Source organism: Mastigoproctus giganteus, chromosome 3, assembly GCF_048544385.1.
Source record: "Mastigoproctus giganteus isolate SK-2022 chromosome 3, ASM4854438v1, whole genome shotgun sequence".
Lineage (NCBI taxonomy): Eukaryota > Metazoa > Arthropoda > Arachnida > Uropygi > Thelyphonidae > Mastigoproctus > Mastigoproctus giganteus.
The window spans coordinates 145092323-145113407 of NC_143577.1; the positions used below are offsets into that span (position 1 = coordinate 145092323).

At 38.3% G+C, this 21085-nt stretch overlaps 1 protein-coding gene across 1 annotated transcript in view; it reads left to right on the top strand.

Annotated features, from left to right (window-relative positions):
• The window catches only part of LOC150088304 (uncharacterized), a 134652-nt gene extending 121196 nt beyond the window's left edge, over window positions 1-13456 (top strand). Inside the window, exon 6 of the mRNA XM_090370692.1 lies at window positions 13062-13456. The gene's annotated coding sequence lies outside the window, so the exon portion shown is untranslated. The remainder of the gene's footprint in view (window positions 1-13061) is intronic.
• Window positions 13457-21085: the final 7629 nt, after the last annotated feature.

Genomic DNA, 21085 nt, shown 5'->3' on the forward strand with positions numbered 1-21085 from the left:
CACCTACTCATTTTTCCTTTCCCAGTGCTTATTTCACACTAAACAGACTCAACACTGCATTGTCCACCAACATCAATTGGATGCACTTCCTTAGATTTTGTGTTTCTGGAACTGCATTTGTTTCTGGAACTGCAGCAATATCTGGAACTGCAGATATTCAGTTATGTTCAACTGAATATTTATTGGAAGCATGCTAGTATTAATTTGCAATGACACAAAATATCTTCTACTCATATTTCTAATTACTATAAATACTTTACAATGGTCTATGTTAACAAAACAAATGACTGTAGTTAAAAAACAATGTAGTTTGTATGAATTAGAGAAAAATCCATGAAATTTTGAAACAAATTTTTGCTGTTGTTCAGTATTTAGCTAGCCAGTCTCTTGCATTTCTTGTTCCCTTAAGTGAATTGTATGTTCCCAACAATGGTAATTTTTTGAAACCATTGAAATGGTAGCTAAATTTGATCCATACATAATGGGATCGCCTTTACGTAGCCTAGTGGTTAGGCGCGCGGGTGCATAAGTACACATGCCTCAAGTGACCAGGGTTCAAGCCCGTGACTGCTGAATACAGTGCTGTTTCTTGTATTCTGTCTATCTTGTTAACTCCTCTGACTGTTTGGTCGTCCTGGAGTATAAACAGAAAATTTATTTATTTTTTTCCAATATTAAAATAAATATTCATTGTATGTCACATTATCTGGGAAGTAAATTTCAGAATGAGATGATTTTTTTAATTGCCGACAAAATAAGGAAAAAAATATTAGGTAAAGTCAAAAATAGGAGTATTTCTCAGTTATTTTAGTTGCAACCCTGACAGTAGCCATGTTGAACAATTAACATTAATTATACGTTTTGTATTTCCTGGCAATGACATAGAAATAAGGGAACATTTTTTGAGATTTCATCAAATTAATGACACAACAGGTAAGGGGTTATGTACATTAGTATTAAGTGATTTATTCCCAAAATATATAACTTAAAACTAAATAACATGAGGGGTCAAGTTATGGCAATGGTTCAAATGAGTGGAAAATAAATTGGCCTTCAAAAACGTATCGAAGATGCTAAATAGTCATGCAGTGTAATTCTCATACTTTAAATTTAATAATCAATGATGCAGCAAAAGTCACTTTCAAAATTGTTCAATTTTTGGATATTGTGCAACAGTTATACACTTTCTTTTCTTCCTCCTCATACAGATGGAAAAAATTAAAGGAAAATATTCCAAAATTCACATTAAAATCCGTGAGTGATACTCATTGGGAAAGTAGAATAAAAGCAGTTACCCCATTAAGATTTCAACTTGGTGAAATTTATGACTTATTATTATATCTGACCAAATTAGAGACATAAATACTAAAAATCTTGCTCAAACCCTTACCATAGAGATTCGTTCTTTTAAATTCATTATATCGATTATATAATTATCGTATGGTATGATATTCTAAATAAAATCAACATTGTTGGTAAGATGTTGCAAAATCCTAAAATAAATATTGCAGAGTGTACAGAAGCCTTGAATAATTTTATAAAATATTTTGAAATTAAAAGGTCTGACAAATATTTTGAAAAGTGAATTTCTGAGCTTTCTCATTATCGAATGACTTGGATTTGGAAACCACATTTCCTGCAGCAGCAGCAGCTTTGATAACAAAAAATCAATTTGACTATGAATCGCCAGACAACCCAATCACAGACCGAAAATTAAAATACAAGGTGGACTTTTATTTTACACTTTTAGAAACAGCAATAAATTCAATACGAACTTGATTTGACATGTTAGCAGACAGATGTGTGTTTCAACTTCTTACTAAATTTTTATGATTTAAATGAGGAAGACCTTAAAATGCATTGCAGTAATTTACATATAAAATTGACAGATCCTTCTACATATGAAAGTAATATAAATGACAAAACTTTTTGAAGAGTTGAAATCATTAAAAGCATTAAATATTAGTAGTGATAATCCAGAATAGTTTCTTAAAATGATATAACAATAATATAATAAATGCAGTTCCAGGCGTTGCAAGGGCACTAAGAAATTTTTTTTGACTCTTGCCAGTTTCTGTTTCAACTGGTGAAAGATCTTTTTCTAATTAAAGATCATTAAAAATTATTTAGGATACAATGCTTAAAGAAAGACTAAGTGATTTTGCAATAATTACTTTAGAAAATGATATTTCACAAAATATTGATATGGACAATATAATCAAAGTATTTGCTATTACAATTAAAGCACGAAAATTTATGTAAAATTAAAAGTTGAGTGAATGCATAGGTATTTTTTAATATTGTTTTATTATTTTATGTAGTTTAGTGTTATATTTAAATTCTTAATAATGTTGTATATGTGCACCCATATGAAATTATTGAAATAAAAAAATTGTAAGCTAAAATTGTTTGTTTTCTACTTTAAAAAGTGTACTTTTTAAATTAAAATGCAGGCACACATAACTACATTCATTATATGAATTTTAATTCTCTGAGAGGTATTCTCTAATTTCATGCCTTAAAATTAGAAAATTAATTATGATGAAACATAATTTGTAGGAAAATTGAACTCCTGTCATTGTATCAAAGAATGTATGCAGTGAGAATAGAACCCCTGAAGCACCATAATCGTTTTACTTACGTTTAATTCCATAAGTTTACCTGTTAAATAAAGGCTAGAAAATTAAGAGCATATACAAAGTTCATCATGTGGAAATTATAATATTGTTTTAATCAAAATTAATTTTCGGAGAAATTATGAAAATGCCCATTATACAGCATGAAAATGTATTATGGTATCATCGGATCATTTCTTATTATGTTATCTCATGATTCTCAGTCATAATATGGAATGAAATCTGTAAAACTTACAACAATTGTATATCCAAAATACGGCCTCCCTAGCTGAGTGATCAGGAGTAGGAGTGCACTAGCACATGCTCTTTGAGTAGACTGGGGTTCAAGCCCAAACGATCAATCTGCCAACCCCTACTGGACCAGTGTGGCAGATTATGGTCCATATCCCTCACTATTGGTCCTTGAGGTTGTCACAGACATTCTCTCAGATATGCCAGTCAAGCTGTACTTGCTACCTGGGAGTCTAAAACGCTGATGGAACTGATATTCGGGTGACACTCAAGTCAAGTGGACCCAATTTCGGCAAAGTCCAGACAGTCTGTGAAAGCCAAATCCTCTGCTTGCACCTTCACGATGGTGGGACTGTAAGTAATCCTGGGTATAACCTGAATGTACAAGTACATGGTGGGTGACCACCCAGGTGTGAACCAACGTAAGCAGGGGTCGAGGTGTGGCGCCCGCACCACATGGAGGAACGCCGCCCCTCTATGTTACCAGGCAGTACTAGGTGGTAGATGACTCTCATCAGCCGGTGAAATACCACCACTTTGCTTATTGGAGCCTTGAAGTGGTGGAACCCATGATTAGTCTCTAGAGCTAAGTTCCGGTCAACCCTTCCATATCTCTTCCATCATGCAGTATGATTGATGACTTTTGAGGTTACGATGAATGTCGTGGCGAGATCCAATATTCCTTACATTTCGAGGGTACAGCTCTAAAACGATGTTCGCAGGCCGGCCACTAGTTAGTACGCCGGACCGAACCTATTGGTAACTCTCTAGGAGGCTTCCGGATCAGCTAGTGTATAATCTTGCTACCTCTAGTCTGCCAGATAGTGACTGGAGGGAGTCAAAGTAGTGTGTATGCGGGGAGCATTGTCAAGGCCACGTTACGTTATGTCAAGGATCTGGGTATATTCTTACCACGTGTACGCCATATCCAAAAATTTGATTACTTCATACAGCATGTCCCACCCACTTTTTCTTACTATTGAATACACCATGAATTGTCAAAATAATAGAGCAAGCTTATCTGCGAAAAGATCTAAATCTTGGAAGGACTTCCTAATTCATTTCACAAATATACGTAGTCTCAATTCTAATCTCAACGATGTCCATTTCCACTTGCAGTCTTCCAAATCCTATGTACTTTTTCTGACTGAATCTCAGTTATCGGTTGTTTCAACTACTGCTCATCTCAGATGTCCAAATTATTTGCTGTATGATTCCTTTCGCCTCAAAGTGGTACTTGTGCATATGTCCGTTCTGATATTCCCTGTCAGAGACTTGGCAATTTGGAATTTCCTCTCTTTGATCTTCTCTGGCTTAAAATCTCTCTACCTCATTGTGTCAAATTCATCTGTTGTCTCTACCGTTCTCCCAACTCCACTAATCACTTGGAGCTCTTTGACTTCCTCTCTTTGCAACGTCACTTTCTCCAGTCCAACTTTCCTAACAGTGAGGTTATTTTCCTTGGTGATTTTAATGTTCACAACTCCAGCTGGCTTCCGTTTCTAGTCACACCAACCCAGCAGGTCGAGATGCCGAGGCTTTTGCAATTACTAATGACCTAGCACAGATTGTTCATTTACCTACAAGAATACCAGACAATCCTAATCATACAGCCAATATGCTTGATCTTTTACTCACAAACAACCCTTCTAAGTACACGGTCGAAGTGAGAGGTCCTTTAGGCAATTCAGATCACAACTTGGTGATAGTCTCTTCTCCAATGGAACCTTTATCTCATGGCTACTCCCAATCTTGTGTTGTTTGGCATTACAAGAATGCAAAATGGGATGACCTGCAAGACTTCTTCTTTTCCATGGTCGGATTACTGTGTCAGAAGTTCTGATGTCAACGTTTGCTCAGATCGTGTTAGTGAAATTATTCTTGCAGGAATGGAATCCTATATCCCACACTCCACTTTAAAATCTCGTCCTTTATCTAAACCTTGGTTTTCCAATAAATGTGCTAAGGCTATTCAAGAGAAGAATGTTGCATATCGTAATTGGCTTGTTTCTAATTCTTCAGTTTCATTTTCTGCCTACACCAAAGCTCGCAACAATTGTAAAGTAGTTATTAATCAGTCCAAACTAGAGTTTGAACAGGCTAAGAGTAGAAAACTTGCTTCTTGCCCTAATGGTAGCCGAGCATTCTGGTCTCTTGCCAAAGTTATTGGCCACAACTTTTGCCCATCTCTGCTCCCACCTCTGTCCAAACCAGATGGTTCTGTTGTCACTTCAGCCAAGGATAAAGCTGATCTGCTAGCATCCCATTTTTCTTCCAACTCATGCATTAATGATCTTGGTAAAACACCTCCCACCATTCCCAACATTCTCCATTCAATGCCTCCTGTGGTCTTCCGTCAATAGGATATCAGAAGGATTTTGATGAATCTTGATGCTAAGAAAGCTCCAGGTCCCGATGGTATTTCTCCACTTGTTCTCAAAACCTGTGCTCCTGAACTTACTCCTATTCTTTGCCGTCTTTTTTCACTTTCTTATTCCAAAGGTGTTTTTCCTTCTGCTTGGAAATTTGCTCATATCCAGCCATATCCAGCAAAAAGGGTGACAAATCCCTCCCATCCAATTATCGTCCCATTGCAATTACTTCTACTCTTTCTAAAGTAATGGAGAAATCAATTAACCGCCAACTCTTAAACTACCTACCTTAACCTTTCGTCTGATCAACGATCGCCAGTATGGATTCCGTCAGTGTCGATCCACTGGTGATATTCTCGCTTATGTTACCCATTTATTGACTAATTCAATGGAAAAGTTTGGTGAAACACAAGTAGTTTCTCTTGGCATCTTAAAGGCTTTGGATCGTGTTTGGCATAAAGGTCTTCTAAACAAGCTTCCATCTTATGGTTTGACAACTGTTTTTGTAATTGGTTATCCAGTTTTCTCTCTGATCGCTCACTGAGGTTGATGGTAGATGGCTCTGTCTTCTAACTTCTCCACTAATGCCGGTGTCCCCCAAGGTTCAATTCTTTCCCCCACTCTTTTCCTCTTGTATATTAATGACCTTCTTCCATTGACTGGAAATCCTATCCATAGTTTTGCCGATGATGGCACATTGCATTCCACTTTCCATTTTGAGAAACCTTGGCCTGCTCAATCAGCTTCGACTTCTTGAAAATCTGCTACCAATTCCTTAAATGCCGATCTTCATGTAATTCTGCAGTGGGGCAAAGACAACTTAGTTGATTTCAACCCTTCTCGCAAAAAGGATTCTTCTGCTCCTATGCTTATCAAAGTGACACTCCGATTTCTAGGCAAAATGATATATCTCTTTTGGGGATTACCCTGACTTCTAATCTCTCTTGGCACAAGCACATTACAAATATTGCTTCCTCTGCATCTAAAAAACTTGGTTTTCTCTTTCGCTCTTGGCGTTATTTTTCTTCCAAACAGCTGTTCACTCTGTATAAATCGCAAATCCGTCCTGCCATGGAATATTGTTCCCACATCTGGGGTGGTGTCCCCAAAACCTCTCTCAGGCTTCTTGATTCCATTCAGAAGAGGGCAGTTAGGTTAATTAATGATTCATCTCTAACAGAGTCTCTCCACTTGCTTTCTCACAGACATACTGTTTCTGCTGCATGCCTCTTCTACAGATACTTCCATGGGCACTGTTCTTCTGAATTGGCTTCTATAATTCCCACTCTCTCTTTCAAAACAGTTCGAACACGTGCTGCCACCAGCCAACATCCATTTACTGTCCAACTTCAAACCCACAGAACCAACTTTTCATCTTCCTCATTTATTCATTCAACTGCCATTTTCTGGAACAACCTTCCTTCATACTTATTTGCTGAAAATTACAATCTACAGAAGTTCAAGTCCAATATCAACAAATATCTTCTTTCGTCTTCTCAACCTCCACCCAAGCACGGTACTAAGTACTATAGGTTCTAATACCTCTTGTGTTTGGGATTCACATAAAAAAAAATATATATATATGAATTGTCGAGGAGGCTTCCATCCTGTAGTGAATTGATAATGGCTGCAGTTTTTATATCCAAAATTTATATCCATTTTTTGTAAAAGAGTCAATATGAATGGTACTGCTTAAAGATATTATTAAATAGATTTCTAACTGTAAAAGTTATCTGAATAAACATCTCAAAATTCAAAAAGAAAATTATTCTATTACTAATCTTCAAGCCAATTTTTACAATCTTTTTCTTATGCAGTAACAAAGATCTTGAGCACGCTTCAATATATTGTGAATTAGGAACAAGGAAGTGCTAACCCAAAATCTTATTTTTTCAAATAACTTTGAACTTCTTTTGCACAATGTGAAGGAATTGGAGATGAAACTAAAAATCTGATGATAGAAATATTTATGGAATTTTCTTTAAAATGATGTATGTCCTGTTGTATTATTAATAAATAGTAATTTAATTCTGCAAAAGGAAATAATGCTGCAAGTTGAAAAATCAAATTTTACATTTATTATTTTGGAAACAATTTTCTTCTCTGTCAAAAATGAGAATAGTTTTCCTGGGACCTCTTAGTGAGTAGAAACAAAGTTTACCCTATTTCTCTAAATCACACAATTTTTAAAATAGAACAGGAGGCAAATGAGTGGAAGGACACTTCAAGAATTATGTATAGGATAGGATTATTATGTAGTTTTGTGTATCAGTTTTTGTAAAATTTTTAATTTAAATTTGTGTCATTGTGTTCATGTTACTAGTAAAAACTAAAAGTTTTTCCTTTTAAAAATATGATGTAAAGGAGTGCCAAATACTTGATGCATGCAGGTGGCCAAGGAGCAATGGATGGCCCTGTCTGTAGTTCAGGTAGCATGAGCAAATGTCCTGCATAGGCAGTGCATCTTGAAGATTGCTATAACCATCAGTTATAACAACCATTCGTTGCAGTATTGAGGTTATTTTTGGCAGAAGAAATACAACTTTGATGGTGGGTGCAGCCCCCCCTCCTCCAGCTGAGGAGGATGACCAAGGCAGTGTCAAAGATCAGCAGGATTTTGGTTTAGCAATAGCCCTTTACCTGAATGATGAAATTATATTCAAAATATGCCTTGAATATGGCAACTGCAATTCAGGCTTTTTGGTATGACATCCACACAGTGGAAAGATGCCACTTGTTGAATGTACTTCACTGCCCATGGATTTCACTGTTTTACATGAGTAGAGGTTTCAACTTGCAGTTTCTGTTTCATTCAATTAAGTGAGATGATCCTTAGCAGCCTTAAGCCACAAGTGCTGTTTTTTTTTTTTTTTTTTTTTCAGTCATATTTTTGCAAAATAATACAGTTTCATCAACATTAAAACACTTGCTTCATAAAATAACCACCTTATTTAATTACATTATTCAGCACTGTTGGAAACGACTACTGCTACTGTAGCAGCACTACCAGCCTCTGTTGTACTTTTTTATATAACTTAGTTTTGGTGCATTATAGCCTTTAGTTGATAATGGTCCTTGAGGTTGTCACAGACATTCTCTCAGATATGCCAGACAAGCTGCACTTACTACCTGGGAGTCTAAAACGCTGATGGAACTGATATTTGGGTGACACTCAAGTCAAGTGGACCCGATTTCGGCAAAGTCCGGACGGTCTGTGACAGCCAAATCCTCTGCTTGCACCGTCACGATGGTGGGACTGTTAGTAATCCTGGGTATAACCTCAATGTACAAGTACATGGTGGGTGACCACCCAGGTGTGAACCAACATAAGCAGGGGTCGAGGTGTGGCGCCCACACCACATGGAGGAACACCGCCCCTCTATGTAACCAGGCAGTACTAGGTGGTAGATGACTCTTATCAACCGGTGAAATACCACCACTTTGCTTATTGGAGCCTTGAAGTGGTGGAACCCATGATTAGTCTCTAGAGCTAAGTTCCGGTCAACCCTTCCATATCTCTTCCATCATGCAGTATGATTGATGACTTTTGAGGTTACGATGAATGTCGTGGCGAGATCCAATATTCCTTACATTTCGAGGGTACAGCTCTAAAACGATGTTCGTAGGCCGGCCACTAGTTAGTACGCCGGACCGAACCTATTGGTAACTCTCTAGGAGGCTTCCGGATCAGCTAGTGTATAATCTTGCTACCTCTAGTCTGCCAGATAGTGACTGGAGGGAGTCAAAGTAGTGTGTATGCGGGGAGCATTGTCAAGGCCACGTTACGTTATGTCAAGGATCTGGGTATATTCTTACCACGTGTACGCCATATCCAAAAATTTGATTACTTCATACAGCATGTCCCACCCACTTTTTCTTACTATTGAATACACCATGAATTGTCAAAATAATAGAGCAAGCTTATCTGCGAAAAGATCTAAATCTTGGAAGGACTTCCTAATTCATTTCACAAATATACGTAGTCTCAATTCTAATCTCAACGATGTCCATTTCCACTTGCAGTCTTCCAAATCCTATGTACTTTTTCTGACAGAATCTGTTATTGGTTGATTCAACTACTGCTCATCTCAGATGCCCAAATTATTCGCTGTATGATTCCTTTTGCCTCAAAGGTGGTACTTGTGCATATGTCCGTTCTGATATTCCCTGTCAGAGACTTGGCAATTTGGAATCTCCTCTCTTTGATCTTCTCTGGCTTAAAATCTCTCTACCTCATTGTGTCAAATTCATCTGTTGTCTCTACCATTCTCCCAACTCCACTAATCACTTGGAGCTCTTTGACTTCCTCTCTTTGCAACTTGACTTTCTCCAGTCCAACTTTCCTAACAGTGAGGTAATTTTCCTTGGCGATTTTAATGTTCACAACTCCAGCTGGCTTCCGTTTTCTAGTCACACCGACCCAGCAGGTCGAGATGCTGAGGCTTTTGCAATTACTAATGACCTAGCACAGATTGTTCATTTATCTACAAGAATACCGGACAATCCTAATCATACAGCCAATACGCTTGATCTTTTTCTCACAAACAACCCTTCTAAGTACACAGTTGAAATGAGAGGTCCTTTAGGCACTTCAGATCACAACTTGGTGATTGTCTCTTCTCCAATGAACCTTTATCTCATGGCTATTCCCAACCTAGTGTTGTTTGGCATTACAAGAATGCAAAATGGGATGACCTGCGAGACTTCTTCATTTCCCCGGTCGGATTACTGTTTCAAATGTTCTGGTGTTAACGTTTGCTCAGATCGTGTCAGTGAAATAATTCTTGCAGGAATGGAATCCTTTATCCCACACTCCACTTTAAAATCTCGTCCTTTATCTAAACCTTGGTTTTCCAATAAATGTGCTAAGGCTGCTCAAGAGGAGAATGTTGCATATCGTAATTGGCTTGTTTCTAATTCTTCAGCTTCATTTTCTGCCTACACCAAAGCTCGCAACCATTGTAAAGCAGTTATTAATCAGTCCAAACTAGAGTTTGAACAGGCTAAGAGTAGAAAACTTGCTTCTTGCCCTAATGGTAGCCGAGCATTCTGGTCTGTTGTCAAAGCTATTGGCTACTACTTTTGCCCATCTCTGCTCCCACCTCTGTCCAAACCAGATGGTTCTGTTGTCACTTCAGCCAAGGATAAAGCTGACTTGCTAGCATCCCATTTTTCTTCCAACTCATGTATTAATGATATTGGTAAAACACCTCCCACCATTCCCAACACGCTCCATTCAATGCCTCCTGTGGTCTTCCGTCAAAAGGATATCAGAAGGATTTTGATGAATCTTGATGCTAAGAAAGCTCCAGGTCCCGATGGTATTTCTCCACTTGTTCTCAAAACCTGTGCTCCTGAAATTACACCTATTCTTTGCCGCTTTTTTTCACTTTCTTATTCCAAATGTGTTTTTCCTTCTGCTTGGAAATTTGTTCATATCCAGCCTGTTCCTAAAAAGGGTGACAAATCCCTCCCATCCAGTAATTGTCCCATTGCAAATACTTCTACTCTTTCTAAAGTAATGGAGAAATCAATTAACCGCCAACTCTTAAACCACCTAGAAACCTTCCATCTGATCAACGATCACCAGTATGGATTCAATCAGTGTCGATCCACTGGTGATATTCTGGCTTATGTGACCCATTTATCAATGGAAAGGTTCGGTGAAACACAAGTAGTTGCTCTTGACATCTCAAAGGCTTTGGATTGTGTTTGGCATAAAGGTCTTCTAAACAAGCTTCCATCTTGTGGTTTGCCAACTGTTTTTAGTAATTGGTTATCCAGTTTTCTCTCTGATCGCTCACTGAGGGCGATGGTAGATGGCTTCTAACTTCTCCACTAATGCCGGTGTCCCCAAGGTTCAGTTCTTTCCCCCACTCTTTTCCTTTTGTATATTAATGACCTTCTTCCATTGAATGGAAATCCTATCCATAGTTTTGCCGATGATAGCACATTGCATTCCACTTTCCAATTTGAGAAACGTTGTCCTGCTCAATCAGCTTCAATTTCTCGAAAATCTGCTACCAATTCCTTGAACGCCGATGTTCAGGTAATTCTCCGGTGGGGCGAAGACAATTTAGTTGATTTCAACCCTTCTAAAACTCAGTCTTGTCTTATATCTCTCAAAAAGGATTCTTCTGCTCCTATGCTTATCTTTAGTGACACTCCGATTTCTAGGCAAAATGATATATATCTCTCTTGGCACAAGCACATTACAAATATTGCTTCCTCTGCATCTAAAAAACTTGGTTTTCTCTTTCACTCTTGGCGTTACTTTTCTTCCAAAAAGCTGCTCACTTTGTATAAATCGCAAATCTGCCCTGCCACGGAATATTGTTCCCATATGTGGGATGGCGCCCCCAAAACCTCTCTCAGGCTTCTTAATTCCATTCAGAAGATGGCAGTTAGGTTAATTAATGATTCATCTCTAACAGTCTCTCCACTCGCTCTCTCATAGACTTACTGTTTCTGCTGCATGCCTCTTCTACAGATACTTCCATGGGCACTGTTCTTCTGAATTGGCTTCTATAATTCCCGCTCTCTCTTTCAAAACAGTCCGAACATGTGCCGCCACCAGCCGACATCTATTTACTGTCCAACTTCAAACTCACAGAACCAACTTTTCATCTTCTTCGTTTATTCATTCAACTGCCGTTTTCTGGAACAACCTTCCTTCATACGTATTTCCTGAAAATTACAATCTACAGAAGTTGAAGTCCAATGTCAACAAATATCTTCTTTCGTCTTCTCAACCTCCATCCAAGCACGGTCTGAGTACTATAGGTTCTAATACCTCCCGTGTTTGGAGTTTACATAAAAAAAAAAAAAAAAAAAAAAAAGTTGATAATGCTCCAATAAAATCCGATGGAACCAACCATCCAACGAACTAGCAGCCTCACCATTCACTTTCACATTTTGCAAATTTTCCCAAACTTTAAATAGGGTAAATGAGCCCTTACTTGCAACAAAACTTCTCTTTGCTTTCAATTGTCTGCAAAGACTTTTTCTTGATTGTAAGAAGACTAAGTGGAATGCATCATTGATTTTGATCCATGATTCACTTAATCAGCAACTTCTCCATGTTGGCTAATGCACAAGAACATTCCCTTGTAATTACAATCATCGTCACAGGTGCAGAACATTTCACTTCTTTAAATGATCTTTCAGTTTATTTTAATTTCACTTCTAATTGATCTTTCATTATGGCATAACTCTGATGCAAAAGAAAATCAAATTGCATGTACAAGAGAAAGTTGGATTCACTACTCTTACACCTCTCTAAGACATTGTGCATTGAAAGAATTGTACATTAGCACCTTTAGAATCACTTCATTGTTTTACTTATAATTACTATGATTACAATAGTAAAATCTGCAATAATAATGAATTTGATGCCAAGCCCAATAACCTTATTGTTGCCAATAAGGAACAACAGATACCAGGCACATAAAGAAAAGTAGTAACACTCTTACTCATAACAAAAGTGGCTAACTACAATACCCATTGAACTACAGCCATGGCCTTCCTGCATGCTCGTAATTAATTCTCCTAAAAATTATATTTTTTTGGATGGATTTCAAATTAATTTGTGATCTTACATAAAGTCAAAGAATACAAAAGTGAGATTTGTCAGTATTTAAGCAGAAAATTTTGTAATTATGCTTAATAGATTGGAGAGTTGCACAAAATTTACCAAAGGAGAGTGCAAACATTAGTGTTTTGGACTGTCGGACTGTTAGATTTAGGAAATGCCATTTAAAGTGTCTGAAATTATAAATGATATAATGGGCAATGATAATAGCATACTTACTTTATTTTTCAGCTATGAAGAGATATGGAATTTTGTTCAAGAGATATCAAAGAACAGCAAAACTAAGTATTTCTGAGAGAAGAGGTTTAATGAAAGATCTGGAAACATCATTAATTGCAAATACCATTATTGTTGTGGTTGTATAATTTTGTACAGTGTACACGGTGGTTGTAATTAAATTAATTTACTCTAATTGTTAATATTTTAGTGGGTATTTAGTATCATTGTAGGTTCAATAACAGCAGTTATTAATTTTGTTTTTAAACAAGGGTGCATAGCAATCCTATCATATTTAAGAGTGGTCAGCAATAATGTTGGGTGATAAATACCTGAAGGTAAATCACTTTACCAACATTGAGGTAAGAATAATCATGATCTTGGGTCCTTTAACTTGTTATCAACTTATATAAGTAATTAAGTCATCAACTTGTATTTAACTTATATAAGTATCTATAATGCCAGACAAATAAATAACTTGCCCATTTAAATTTTTTTTTTTTTTTTTTAATAAATAAAAAGCTGTGGGCACTGAGAAATTCATATTCTTGGAGTTAAACTGGCCGAAAAAATTGTTAAATTTTGGCAGGGAGGGAATCAGCTGCTGCAAAAAAGTAGTGAGATTGAATTTAAAAACAATCTGATGGGAATTGCTCCGGGAGAGGGTCCAGAGAAGCTTAGAAGTGTGGCCTTGTAAGTTCCACCGACCCAAACTAGTTGGCCTTAAGTTGCTTTTTTGTACAGATATTCTTTGTGCATTGTGTTTAACGTCACCATCAGAAACCAAAGAATGGAACAACAGATTAATGTCAGGTTTTGTGAAAATCTGGGGAAATGATCTACTGAACACATGAAATCTTATGAACAGTTTTGAGAATAAGCTGTCCTGAGCACAAAAATTTTGATGGTGTAATCATTTTAAAGTGGACAGATGATCCTCAAAGTAAACGACCTGCAGTCCTGAATTGGTGAATAAAGTGTGCAGTTTACTAGCAGTATTAGACTGCAGATTAACACTGAGAATGGTAGTGAGTTAATGTGAATGAGGAATCAGTAAGGTCTTACATGTGTGAGAAAAAGAAAAATTTGCACCGAGTTGTTCCACACTGTTTGTTGAGGAAAAACTTGAAACAGTTGGATGCTTGCAAAGATTTTGTTCAAATAGCTGAGAGTGAACCTATGTGGAGCCTTATTACTGAGTACAAAACTTGGTGCTTCTAGTATAAATCTTAGACCAAAAGATAAAGTACAGAATGACAATCATAAAGCTTAGTACGACCAAACAAGGTTGATATCCAGAAATCACATATGTAGATTATGCTGATCGTATTCTTCAATTACAAATTAACAGCAATTACTGCTTAATGTATTGAAATGTTCTTTACTGAATTTTAAGCCAGAAGCTGTGCTTGGTGCTGATCATTAACAAAAAAAAAAAAAAAAAAAAAAAATATATTCCAGCACAACCACCACAAAAACAATGGTCCAAGCACCAATTGTTGGGTGTACCTCACTTCTTACATTGGCCCAATCTGAAGAGTACTATTGATCACAACCAGCCTTCTACACTGCTGTAACCCTGCACTACCTAAGAATTTTTCTACAATTCCAAAATATGCCTGCTGATATAGTAACTTCTCATGTGGAACTGAGTCAAATACTTCACTGAAATCCAAGTAAACAATGTTGAAGTTATTTTCTACATCCAGCTCATGAGTGGCCATCAAAATAGTTAACCAGGTTGGTTACATAATTTTCCCTTTACTAAACCATGTTATGTTACTGTCAGAATCCAATTCCCATCTATATGATCCTGTACTGCACTCTTGATAACCAATTCCATGATTTTCCTTACCATTAATGTCAGACTGACCAGTTGGTAGTTATTCACTTGACCATTAGATCATCTATATATATTGGTGATGCACTGGCACTTGTCCAGTTGAAGGAAATTTCTTCTGAATTGAGTGATACCCTCATAACATTAATGGTTTATGGACAATTATAGTTAGGGAAGGACATTACGTGGTTGTTTTCCATTAAGATTATTACTATAATTAATACCACTCATATACCATGCAAAATTAATAATATAGTTCATTAAGCTAATTGCCTAAATCACTATACAATTTCCTGAAGAAGCCCTCTGAGGTTGGGCAAATTCATATCTTAGCAATAAATAAACACATACACCAACCATAATAATAAGTATTTTACTGTAACTGAAAATTTACAAATTAAAATAAATAAAATTACTACACTGTATTTACAAAAACTGATATTATAATAAATTAAATTATGTACATTGTGAAAACATTAAAACTGTAATAAAATCCTCGCAATAAAATATACTAAAATAAACTGGATTAAAAGCGATAAAAACGATAAGAAACCTGGAGCTTTCGGAAGCATCGGCTTCCTTCCTCAGCAGTAACAAAACTTCCTGCAACACTTCCTTATATAACAGGCTCACGGTACTTATACACATGGTTCAGTCAGCGGATGGTCTGAACTGGAAGCGGAAACAGCTCGGGAGCGTGCCAAGCAAAACCGTTCATCCTTACTTAGGACAATGGTTTCAAATAGAGGATGCATATGCATACCTCTCTCACTATTCATGATATTGTTGTCAGATGAACTGATTCGTAAGTTCTCGAGGCATTTACGGTCCCAGAACCCATGCTCTCGATCCACAATAACCGCATCCCATGCGGTTATTGTGGATCGGCAGATTTAGTAGAGGAACAGAGTCCAACCATCAGGAACCATTTGTTCCTGTAGCTACCGCATACATTCCTTACTATCCGGGCTTACTGAGCATCTAGCGAGAATTTTGCGTGGTTATAAAACACGCTGTGTGCAGCTTCCCGGGCGGAGGTTGCACACGGTTGTGTCCCAAGTAAAAGACCCAATAGCAAAGGACCTGAGTAGTGAAGTGGTATACAGGATAAAATGCCCGGATTGTGGGGAATGTTATGTGGGTCAGGCAAAACGACAGCTCAAGGATCGTCTGGGGGAGCATGCAAATGCTATAAAAACCACTGATTACAAGTCTGCTGTGGCCGAGCATTTTTGGGAGAGGCAGCATCAAATCTCCCCAGAGGATGCGGTTATTGTGGATCGAGCGCATGGGTTCTGGGACTGTAAATGGCTCAAGAGCTTATGAATCAGTTCATCCAACAACAATATGATGAATAGGGACAGAGGTATGCGTATGCATCCTCTATTTGAAACCATTGTCCTAAGTAAGGATGAACGGTTTTGCTTGGCACACTCCCGAGCTGCTTCCAGTTCGGACCATCCGCCGACTGAACCACATGTATAAGTACCGTGAGCCTGTTATATAAGGAAGTGTTGCAGGAAGTTTTGTTACTGCTGAGGAAGGAAGCCGATGCTTCCGAAAGCTCCAGGTTTCTTATCGTTTTTATTGCTTTTCATCCGGTTTATTTTAGTATATTTGATTGCAAGGATTTTATTACAGTGTTAATGTTTTCACAATGTACATAATTTAATTTATTATAATATCAGTTTTTGTAAATACATAGTGTAGTAATTTTATTTATTTTAATTTGTAAATTTTCCGTTACAGTAAAATACTTATTCTTATGGTTGGTGTATGAGCTTATTTATGGCTAAGATATCACTATACAATTTAATGTGACGTTTCAGGCATCTTACTGATGCCCACCATCAGACCAAGCTGGTGGGGGACAGAGAAATACAAGGGGTATCAAAAAGTTCGTACCCTGACCTAGATAAAACATCACTAAGAAGTTGCTGTTTTTAATATAAATTGTCTACATATTCAATAACTGACATGTGAAATTTCATTCCCATAGGTGATCGTACACCAGAGGTTGAGCCCGAATCTGAGGAAGGATGCTGTGGTTGACAAAGTGGAGTATCGAACAGTGATCAAATTCCTGCATTTGCAGAGCAAGAAAGCTCAGGAAATTGAAGAAGAAATGAAAGCTGTGTATGGGCACAATTGTCCATCCTATGACACTGTAAAAAAGTGGAAACAGGAGTTCCATTGTGGTCATACAATTGTCTTTGAAGGGCTAAGAGAAGGAAGGCCATCAACATCCACAGCCAGTGAAATGGTTGCAAAGGTTGAGCTGTTGGTGCTGAGTGACAGACCTGTGACATCATTTCATTGCAGATGCAGTGGGAATTGGTTATGGGTCTGCCCACAGCATTTTACATGACCATCTGCACATGTCTAAGGTCTCCATACGATGGGTTCCAAGATTGCTGACGCCTTTGCAGAAGCAATGTCAAATGCAATGTTCTCACCAACTGTTGGATTTGTGTAATGCGAATGTCAAGATCTTTTTTTGATCGGTTGTTGACAAATGCTGGATCTGGAGACTAAAGACATCTCAAAGCAGTGGAAGCACACTTCCTAAAAAGGCAAAGACCACTCCATCTGCGAATAAGGTGATGTCCATATTTTGGGAGAGAAAAGGGTATTCTGACAGATTACCTACCTCGTGGTTCCACATTTACCGGAGAATACTACAGAAATCTTTTGAAAAAGTTACGCGATACTTTGAAGGTTGAAAAGGTGTGGAACGTTAACCAAAGGTGTCAGTCTTCTGTCAGACAGTGCACCGGGTCACATGGCTGTTGCCACCACCACCAACTTTGTTGTCCGGTGCTGCTTCGAACTACTGCAGCACCCACCCTATTCTCCTGACCTAGCACATGACTTCTCGTTTCTAGAAATATGCCACTTTGATTCATCTCAGGAAGTCATCAATGAAGTGGAATCGTGGTTTCAGGCAAAAAGGTTCAGTGCATTGAACAACTGATCCATAGATGGGAAAAATGTGTTACTATACATGGAGAGTACGAAAATTTTTTATTTTGTTTCTCAGAGCAAACTAAACTAGAATTACAATTAATAAGCTTTCGGCTGGGAGGCAGCCTTCTTCAGATTGAATACATGAATGGCAGTTGGAATAGAAATGTGCACTGCCAGGATGGTGCGTGAGGCACGTGGTTAATTGTTTGTTGATGTTTGTGGCTGTGACATATGGTGGTGACGTGGCCAGCGTTTGTCTATGGATAGAATTACTGCCTCTGTGATGGGGTTAACTTGGCAACCACTGTTCCTGTTCAAAGAGGCATCCGAGCATTTTATATTTAACGATTCCAACCAGGTGCGCTTTAGGTAATGGTGGGACCTGTCCACGACATCGCGGTGTGGGTCGATGTCGTGGCGGGTTGTCCAGACATTCTCGGCGATAGCTGAGTGTTCTACATCTGCCAAATGGATCGCCCTTTTATGTTCTGAGAGACGTTTCTCGAGTCGACGTCCAGTCTCTCCAAAGTAGCAGCTGTGCAGTCACGGCAAGAGATGCGATAGACCAAACCGCTCTGTAGAAGAGTGGGGACGGGTGTTTTTATGTTGGAGATAAGAGAATGCAGTTTCTTGCCTGGGAGTTGGATGCATTTTATCCCATATGATTTTATGGGATAAAATCATATGGGATTTTATCTCATATTTATCTCATCTGCGGAGCTGGACACACTCCAGCTCCGCAGATGAGAGACGCAAAGAGATCACCAGAGTCAAAGTAGACCTTATGAAGTGTGGCTATCCCACCGACGTCCTTGACAGGTGTGATCTACAGGCACGCGACAACCAACAGCAACGCCAACAGTGACGAGTCATCCACGAGGGCATTTATCCCAAACTACCCCAACCTGTCACAACAGATCGGTAGAATCCTAAAATCATATGGGATAAAATGCATCCAACTCCCAGGCAAGAAACTGCGTTCTCTTATCTCCAACGTAAAAACACCCGTCCCCACTCTTGTACAGAGCGGTTTGGTCTATCGCATCTCTTGCCGTGACTGCACCAGCTGCTACTTTGGAGAGACTGGACATCGACTCGAGAAACGTCTCTCAGAACATAAAAGGGTGATCCGTTTGGCAGATGTAGAACACTCAGCTATCGCCGAGAATGTCTGGACAACCCGCCACGACATCGACCCACACAGCGATGTCGTGGTTGTGGACAGGTCCCACCATTACCTAAAGCGCACCTGGTTGGAATCGTTAAATATAAAATGCTCGTATGCCTCTTTGAACAGGAACAGTTGTTGCCAAGTTAACCCCATCACAGAGGCAGTAATTCTATCCATAGACAAACGCTGGCCACGTCACCACCATATGTCACAGCCCCAAACAATTAACCACGCGCCTCACGCACCATCCTGGCAGTGCACATCTCTATTCCAACTGCCATTCATGTATTCAATCTGAAGAAGGCTGCCTCCCAGCTGAAAGCTTATTAATTGTAATTCTAGTTTAGTTTGCTCTGAGAAACAAAATAAAAAATTTTCGTAATGAATCCAGAGCACGTAGGCCTTTTTTACTATGGAGAGTACATAGAAAAGGATGGAAGTTTTACCTTTCTAGGGCTATTATTTATAGGTAAGGGTACAAACGTTTTGATACTCCCTCGTATAAAGGGTTACAAATTTGAATATTACAATTGCAATTAATATTACAATTCCACTAAGTTAATTGTGGATAATAATAAATTATTAAGTTTGAATTACCGTTCTCACCAACAATAGAAAACAGATATTAAATTAAGTAAAACCAAATACGTGACTATTACATGCTTACCCGCTGTCAGACTCCTCTTGCAAATGCTCCTAGAAATCTGAAGTGCATACTGGCAAGGGATGCTGCCAGCAGTTAATTTACAGGGGAGGGATTAAGACCATTAGCCAATGGAATGTTGCCAAGTGTTCTACCCTGGATCCAGTGGTTCTCTGGTGTAGTAGTGGTCTTTGCTTTCATACTCTGAATGTGAGGGTTATGCAGGCTTGTTCTGGGGGGGAGGGGGTCTGAAAGAGGTTATATGTGGACTGCTTCTCCAGATATTTTCATTTCTGCTTTGATTTTCTTATCAAAAAGGTGGAAATATTGTAGGTAGAAGTTTTGTGAGATTAAAGCTGTTGCTCTTGACTTTTCAAAGGCTTGATTGTTTTTGGCTTAAGGGTCTTCTAAATAAGCTTCCATCTTATGGATTGTTAACTGTTTTTTTTTTTTTTTTGCAATTGGGTATCCAGTTTTCTCTCTGACAGCTCACTGCAGGTGATGGTAGATGGCTTTCTGTCTTCTAACTTCTGCACTAATGCTGGTTTTCCCCAAGGTTCCTACTCTTTTCCTCTTGTATATTAATGACCTCCCATTGTCCAGAAATCCCATCCATAGTTTTGCTGATGATACTGCATTCCACCTTTGAATTTGAGAAACCTTGCTCTGCTTGAACAGCTTCATCCTCTCAAATATCTAATACCAATTCCCTAAATGCTGATCTGGTAATTACTTCAAACTTGGTCCTGTTTTCTATCTAGCAAAGAAAGGATTCTTCTGCTCCTGTACTCATCTTCGATGACACTCAGATTTCTAGACAAGATTGCAAATCTCTGTTAAGGATTACCCCGACTTCTAATTTCTCTCTTGGCATAAGCACATCACAAATGTTGCTTCCTCTGCATCTAGAAAACTGGGTTTTCTCCTTTGCTCTCACTTTTCTTCCAAACAGTTGTTCACTCTGTACAAATCCTACCTACCATGAAATATTATTTCACATCTGGGATGGTGCCTCCAAACCTCTGTCAGGCTTCTAGATTCCATTCAAAAGAGGACAGTTAGGTTACTTAATGAGCCATATCTAACAAAGTCTCTCTGCTCTCTGTGTCATAGATGTTCTGTTTCTGCTGCATGCTTTTTCTCTAGATAATTGCATAGGCACTGTTCTTCTGAAATGGCTTCTATAATTCCTACTCTCTTTTCCAAACAGTCCACACATGCTGCAACCAGTCAGCATCTTTTTACTGTCCAAATTCAAACTTGCAGAACCAGCTTCTCTTCTTCATTGTTTCCTTCAACTTCTGTTTCGGAATATTTTCCTTCACAAGTATTTCCCCTGAAAATTACACTCTACATAAAGTCTAATGGCAACAAGTACCTTCATCTTCTTGACCTTCAACCTGCATGGTACTAAGTAC